At 38.2% G+C, this 8,270-nt stretch overlaps 1 long non-coding RNA gene across 1 annotated transcript; it reads left to right on the plus strand.

Annotated features, from left to right (window-relative positions):
• Positions 1 to 2,688: 2,688 nt before the first annotated feature.
• Positions 2,689 to 5,871, plus strand: LOC119914763. Its single transcript, XR_005446839.1, has 5 exons — positions 2,689 to 2,757; positions 2,916 to 3,028; positions 4,271 to 4,381; positions 4,760 to 4,806; positions 5,011 to 5,871. It is a non-coding gene; the product is annotated as an uncharacterized LOC119914763 (long non-coding RNA).
• The last annotated feature ends 2,399 nt before the right edge of the window (positions 5,872 to 8,270 follow it).

Consider the following 8,270-nt stretch of genomic DNA (forward strand, 5'->3'; position numbering starts at 1 on the left):
TTTGGTAATATTTGAATTTGAATTTCTTCATCAGTGTGAGAGCTGTAGCTCTTTATTATTATTTATTCCGCCGTTTTTTGGCATGTATCATCTCTTGTACCGTTTGTCCTACAAACTTGGTTTCAACTTCAAATTGTACATCTTCTTCATGAGATGGTGCTATTACCTGTGTAGCTGATATCTGTAATGGTTGATTTTATATTAATATTTTTATGCATTTTTAAATGAATGGGTTCCGATGGGACTCCTCTTCCAACCTGGTGGGGGTGGAGCTAGACTCCCATGATGCGTGGTGGTGAAGAAAGTTTTGTTAAAATTTGCTAATAAGTCTCCTATTTGTTTGAAATACAAATGTTACTTTATTATGTATTTGTTAAACATGTCTGCTTAGAAAACAGTGGTTTTTGTTGGTAATTGTCATTCTTGTGGTGGTTTACTAGTGAAACCAGGAGTGAAGTGCCTGTTTCATTTGATAAGAACAGCTGCATTGGTAAGTACGCAATAGTGTAGTGGCAAAGAAACAGCTGTCAGAGTACTATTTCCTGCACCTGACATTGATTTGATTCAAGATGTTTATATATTATAGCTTGTGAATTTACAGAGCTGTTTGTTGTTTGAACTTTATGCTAACAAAATGTGGTGTCCTTACTGACTTTCAGTGGTTATTTTCAATGTTGTTAGATTTTCTAAATGCAATCATTGTTTACATGATATTAAGTCTTTCACAGCATAATTATTTGGCTGTTTATTTATTTTATTCTTCAACAGCGGAGTAGACATCACAGAAAATATGTGTATACCAAAACATGCCTTCTATTGGTGCTTAGGAGTCAGAATGTGTCAGAATAAGACACATGATTGACAAAGAAACTTGAAAGCCTTCCCTTCACAGTGTATGAGTAGTCCGGTGGTTTAGGTCTTGGCTCTTGCTCTGGATCCAGAGATTGATGGCTCAAACCCCAAAACTTAACATATATGTTTGCTGAACAAGTGTGTAGCACATCATTGAGTCTCTTAGCTGATGGAGCCGCACATTGTACTGACAGTGGTAGCAATTGCAAAAAATAGCTGGCAGCTCTCACACACATTTTCTTAAGGAAATGCCCATTCTAGTTATTTATTTATTATATATAACCCCATTTTCGGCGTTTATCTTCTCCTGCACCATTTGTCCTAGAAAATTCGAACTTCAAAATGTACATCCTGTTCAAGAGATTTATGCTATTACTTTTATTGCTGATATCTGTAATGGTTGATTTTATATTAATATTTTTATGTGAAGAAAAATGAATGGGTTTCAATGGGAGAACTTTCTACCAACATACTCAACTTAAAGGGCTAAATGCACCGGCATATGTGCAGCTACAGACTCCATTTGAGTTGTAGTTTGTAGAAAAGATGTTGATATTTCAAAGTTGTATTTGGTGTTTGTTAAAATTTTTAGTTTAGGAGCTATGCCCTTCCAAACTGAAGGGTTTTACTGCTTTTAGCAGACTTTAGAGAGTGTCATGTGATTACATTAGCCGATCAGTCATATCTCATTATCTGAAGCATATCGGGGAATGAATTTGGCCGAATAGAATCAAATGCATTGTCGCGCTCGGGGAGTCATGTTGCTGTGCTGTGAGAGAGCCACACAGATACAGTTCAGGCAGCTAGTTCCTGTCCTCCTTCCCTCTGTCTTTGCGTGATTCACTACAGGTAACAATGTGCAGATTGAAGCTACATGGCAATCTAAGCTTAACAGTTAGACTACAGACAGCTTTCATTTAGCTCGTTGTACATCTAGCTTTGCCAAGCTAGCATTAGCGCGGTGTGCTTTTAATAACATAGAGGATGAGAGACGGGGACAGAGCAGATCGAATAACCCCTTGTACATGTTATGCTCGTTTAATGGATGTATCGATAAAGTCATCTTTTACTCTTGAGGTTTTGTTGCACATACTGCAGTGGCAAGGGTGGCTGTTGTCAACTCAAGTAGCTTTGAGTTACCTTCACTTCAACTTGTCCACGGCCTATGTCTGCAGTTGCCACTGTTTGTGCATGTGTGTGTCCATGTGCGGGAGGCGACACAGAGCAGCGCAGGCTGCAGCCTGATAATAAACAGTACAGTCTTCAGCCCCAGGCCCGTGGCCCGTTTAACACCATGCTTCAGTGCCCACCTAGTATCTGATTAAACAATCACATATGTCTGTTCTGTTCAGTACAGGGGTTCTTTACTGCTGCGCTCTTCCTCTGACTTTCCTTTATGGACATGGATGGGCAAGTTTTTCCTTGCCTCTGTCGCCTACTGCTTGCTCTTGGTGGGAATTGATGAGTTTCTGTAAATAATATCACAGAGTATGGTCTAGACCTGCTCTTTTATGAAAAGCACTATGAGATAACTGTTGTTGTGATTTGGCGCTATATAAATAAAATTTAATTTATTTTATGTACAGTTAATGTATTCATAAATTGTCTTTTGGCCTCATCTCTCTGGTCCAGTGGGGACCCTACTGGCTCCAATCTACAAATACAGCGATTGATTGTAAGAATTACTGGTGGGCTAACTTACTGTTGATAAACAATCTCCACCCAGTCAGTGATATAGTAAGTTTAAGCAGTAATTTAGACACACATGCTGTTTAGTAGCTCCAGTTTATTTCGACATCTTTGACCTTTTCTTAACATTTTATTCCTCAGTGTATTCCTTGGACTTGGTACCTGTCTATGGACTTCCAGTGCCACCACTCCTCTGTTGGTCTATTTTTACAGACAGTATGTACTTTCATATGATTCTAAAAAATTGCAACAGTTTAGTCCTCAGTTAAATTACCTTGGAAAAGATGCATTTTTGAATCATGGCCACCGCTGGGGCCATTTCACACAACGATTGTTGTTCTGTAAACTTATTCATCCTGTCTTTTGTTTGTCAGAAACAGAGGTGAGCTGAAACAGCTGTTTCTGGAGGCCTTCTGCTGATGACCACCGTGACCAGTGCTATTGTAGCTACACTTCTACAGCTGCCAGTCGTTCTGCCGTCTCAACTGTAAGACTTCGTTATAGAGATGTAGTACTAATCCAAACAGTTTAGGAACCAAATTCATGAAATGTAAGGTGACTTACAATTAAAGGGGCTATATGTATTTTTCAGTGGCGGTTTTCAGACTGCAACCTGGTGTGTGCTCGTACATGTGTTCGAACTCATGAGCAAGCATAATCTGACACACAGAGACTGAAACACCGGGAGACAGCTTCAGACAACATGACACATGACACGTCGACATTATCTTGTCTGCCCCGTTACAATAACTATTTGTGTTCTCTTTCACCAAAGGCTCAGCAATGTCAGCACAGCTCAATGTATTAATAACGATAGGATGATGATATGAAAACGGAAACGGTTAGTGAGCTAGACTGAATATCATAAATTAGATTGTAGATTAGTCTGTAGTAAGTGCTGAGTGGGTCTTCCACTGTAGTGTTGTCCTGCACCATTATGTTGCATTATTGTATACTGTGTGAGTCACGCAAGTTACAGTGACTGAGACGGTGGAGAAGCTGTATCTGTAAAGACAATAAATCTAAATTGAATGTAACAAAGCAAACAGCGGTAGAGCCACACAAATGTTGCATCACTATAGACTAGTATAAACTAATCACTCCACATTTGCTTTTTACTGATACATAACTTCTTGCAGAAAAAAATCAACACTTTGACATAATACTGATGGTACACTGTATAGTAATATGGATTGTGTTAGCTGGGGAAGTAATGTAGAAAGCCATACAACTGTAGTATTTTGCACATAACATTAGCAAATAGTCACCATTAGCCAACACGCTAACCTTAGCTAACTTGAGCCAACTAAAGCACAACATCACAATATATTTCACATGCAGTAATGTTAGTTTACCTGTCCAATAGGATGAAAGTCAACTGTGTGTGGGTTTTGTCGGTGTCAAAACAAAGCAGAGGTCTCTCAGGCATTTCCAGTGTTGACAGTGTTTTCATCAGACCCCAGTTTGTGTTGGAGTCTGTTGTTTATTGCTTATTGGTTTATTGTTTATTGGTATTAGCGGACTCCATCTCGTTAGCTGCAGATATTGATGTCTTGAGGTTTAGTCTCATTTTTTACACATTATACCTGTAACAAATATGAATACAAATAAAGCAGTAGCATATCTGTAAGCTTCCTGTTAAGTGAAATGTGAGTAAAAGCTGGACTTACATGAGAGCAGAAATTAGTATTAAAAATATGTGCCCCATTTTCTCTCACTGTTTCTCCAGGTTTTATCCAGACCCTCGTTCCAACATTAGTTTTGCCTGCTATCTGTCACATCCTGTCTTCATTATCCTGTACACTGGCGTGCAACAGACCCCAACTCAGGCATCAACTTCGTAAGTACTTCAGACAGCACATTTCATTCAGTTTTATCAAGCCTAGCTGATGCAGAGGTATTGATGTACTGTATGTTTCTACTTCAGATGTACTAGTTCCTTGGCTACCTTGTGCTCACACTGGTTGTGAGCTGTGTTTACTGTGCTGGTTGAGAAGCCCTACCTTCACTTAAAATGGAGTAGTACATAGAAACAAATCAGCACATGAAGGACTTCTCCAGTGAATGACCCTAATCATATATTTCATGTACCTTGTCAGTTAGGCCAGTGCTCTTGTTGAAGTCCTCTTTTTTTAGAAAATAATCCTGTTTGTTCTGAAGGTTTTTACAGTAATTTCTGAGTGTTTACTACTTTTCTATTGTAACTATTGTTCAATAGTTGACAGAGAGTTGATATGGATTACATCTTGCAGGTGACACAAAAAGGTGAGATCTTTGTACATGATGTAATCTACATATAAAGATTATGTGTTGTCTACATTTTCACGATTACCATCTAATCGAAGGAACGATAACAAGGTCAAATAACTGCATTCAAATGTCAATTGTTCATGCAGAAAAAATGTCTATTATTCAGGATTAGTTGTGATTTTCCATAAACATGATATTATTTACTGTTTCTCCACACAGTGTAATTTCAAGTTGGAAATTATTAAAAGAGGACTAATACAGCGAAAAGGACTGCCCTCTTGTGGAGGACAAGATTAGTGTGATAGGCTTCCTTGTGACCACAAATAACAACATAAATAACTCTGGCCACCATTTCACTGCACTTTCCATGGCAGTGAGTCAGAATTTACAAGTGACACCGACTTAGCTAATGAGATCATAACAAAGGGTATCTGTTTCTTATGACGCAACGCCCAGACCTTTCCATCTTAGCACTTGAGTTATGCAGGGCATGTGCTACGTTGTGTGTTGAATTATGTTGAGTAATGCTTGCCAAACAACCTCAAATAAATACCTTGATCCTTCTGCCACTGTTTTTGTTGATGTGTTGATTTTCACTGGAGTATAGTTGTTAAGCTCAGTGTTGATAACGTGTCTGTCTAAGTCGTTCAAAGTTTCTATCATGTTTGACACCAGGATGGAGATAAATGATATCCTCCCAGAAATTTTGGCCATCATTTCAAGTTTCAGCATTCAATCTGCTTACTTGAGTTATGTTTTATTTCAAAGTTTAGGCTAGACTATTAAATGTCTGGTGGTGTAAGCTAAATGCAAAATATGGTTATGTTGAAGATATTTTATTTAGCATTTAGCTGTTTGAATATTCCACATGCCTGTCTTGAATAACTTCTAAATACTAGGATAATGTTTAAGATGTTTATTAAAATGTTTATTATTACACTTTTTGTTATTATCAACTTGATGTCTTATTTCTGATGTCCCATTTCAGTCTTATTTAGAAGTGTCTTGTTGTTTTGTCATGTTTTAGGGTAGAATACACTATTGTTTTAATATTGAATATGTGTGGATGGTGGAGGTGAAAAAGGTGAGTCTTACCATAAGAGCCACAAGAGGAGGAGCAAGGACATATCAACCAATGTAATACAGAGCTCAAATACACATGTATTAGATGTATTTGTTTTATTTTCTTGAAATTATCAGTAAACTTTATACTACTTTAATTTGAACTTTACTGGAATCTGGAATCTGTGTCTCATTGAAAAGAATACTATTTGAAAGGACCACAATTCATCCAAGTTACAGTTACATCCAAGAGCGTAAAGTGTGAGAGTGTGGGCCTGTTAGGCCTCTGGTCCGGTCTGAGGGTTTTTCCTCACACGGTTTGCCGTTTCTTTCATAACACTTTGGCATTGTGTCTCATATCTTTTATTTGCCTGCTATGGCCCTCCTGCCTTAATTGGTTCTGGAAAAGCATCTTTTAGCTGACTCCGTCACATATCCACACAAACAAAGCCCAGTAGTGACACACACTTATTTCATGTGCAGCACCATTTTCCACCTGGTCCTGTCTGGGGAGTTTAGGTAAGGAGGCCAGACGCCAGGCCGAGAAAGACTCTGCAGCAACATGGTGTAAAAATATATCTTGCTTTGGTAAGATGACACTTCCCTCACTATGACTACAAGAGTCCACGTCCAATCCAAAACCCCACAACAGCATGCTCAAGATGGTGTAACATGTCTTGGACTGAGCATTTTCAAATGTTTAACAAGAACAACACTGTTTTGGAGAAAGAAAAGATTTAGTATTCTTTTTGTTACGACCTGGCTCAAAAGGCCACAACAAATGGGAGACACACCATGGTAGAAGTTTAACAGAATGTTTATTAAACCATAATTACCCAAATAAAGGCTGATGCCAAAGTAAAGGTGAAAAAGTATAGGGTATGAACATCAGTGGTTTCAGTCAGGTCAGGATGATGGATGCATGGAAAATGTGTGTGAGGGTGTTGTAATGTGCAAGAAATAATAACACAACTAAAACAGCATGTCCAGAAACCAAGGCAAAGGTGGAACCTGTGCAGGGAAACAGATGGTAGCAAGTTTGATCAATTGATCAATCCATCTGTCCGTCCGCAGCTCTTCCTCTACAAGGGAGAGAGAGGCCACACCCACTCATGACCCCACAGGGCGTCACATTATAGTTACAGAAATACTGATTTTGGCTAAGATCCTATTCAGTTAATCTCTGTATTGATTACTTATTGCCCTACGGTTCACTTGCAATCTTAACCCATCAGCACACACATACAGTATCCTTTAACATCTACAGTACATCATCATAAATCCTGCCTTCCTAAAGTCATGTTCAAGTGCTTCTTGGTGACTCAATTAATGTAATAGCCAGTCAGGTGATGTGACCCATAATGAATGAAGCTTTTTTTAAACAAAGAAAACACAGTAGGCTCAAATCCAATTAATACACAACAACTTCCCCACGCACATATGCACCAATAGTCCAATAATATAATCCAATCCAATCCAATAATAATCTGATGCTTAGTGGATTTACAAGCCACCACAAGAACAAGTGTTTGGATAGAAGTGTTACATAAATCATGAAAAGAGATAAAGGACATGACACCATTTTAATGGTTTGTGTCCTCATCCTCTTCTGTTTATTGTTCTCGAAATGATAAATTAAACCCTTTGTAGTGTGTGTGTGTGGGGGGGGGTTGTTCATTCATAAAACTCGTCACTGATTTCTCGTACACACACACTAACAAAATTGACAGTGGTTAGTACACAATAGCTGGATGGGTGCAGTGAGAAGTAGTAGCTAAAAATAGTATTATTTATTTATTTATTATATTTATTTTAATCAGACTTGAGACATTGCAGTTGTATTTTAGGGTCTCAGTTATTAAAACCACTATTTACAATGTGGTGATTTTAAAAAGCATGAAGTATCCACTCCCGCCACCTGTCACAGGAATGATGATGTCTGAGCCATAAATTACTCTTGGTTACAAAACCGGACTTCAGAAACAACATTTGGTAGCTGTAGTAGCTACGTTTCTGTATAGAGGAAAGTTTACAACTCTGAAACAATGTTTGATCCAACCAAATGATGATACCATTTCAAGTTTTTTCAAGCAGCTAAGGAAAAGGGTAATGAAAATTGCTAATGCTGTGACAGTAAGGATCTGGAGAGGCCTGTCGATAGTGACTGTTTCAAGGCAGCTTCAAGGCATGAAGTCATGTACAATAGCTTTGTAGCAGGAATAAGGCACTAAAAGTTGCCAAGCAGCAGCTTAACAGCATGGGAAGTAACTGGGAGAAATTGATGGGAAGATCTTGAGAAAATCCCCTAAAAGAATAAAAAGTAAGTAAAGTTTTATACAAATGTGTAATTACCACTGCTCAAAAAAAAAATAAAGGGAACACTAAAATAACATCCTAGATCTGAATGAATGAAATAA

The sequence above is a fragment of the Micropterus salmoides genome, unplaced genomic scaffold (genome assembly GCF_014851395.1).
Source record: "Micropterus salmoides isolate LMB-PRFRI ecotype aquatic unplaced genomic scaffold, ASM1485139v1 Ms_hic_scaffold_20, whole genome shotgun sequence".
Lineage (NCBI taxonomy): Eukaryota > Metazoa > Chordata > Actinopteri > Centrarchiformes > Centrarchidae > Micropterus > Micropterus salmoides.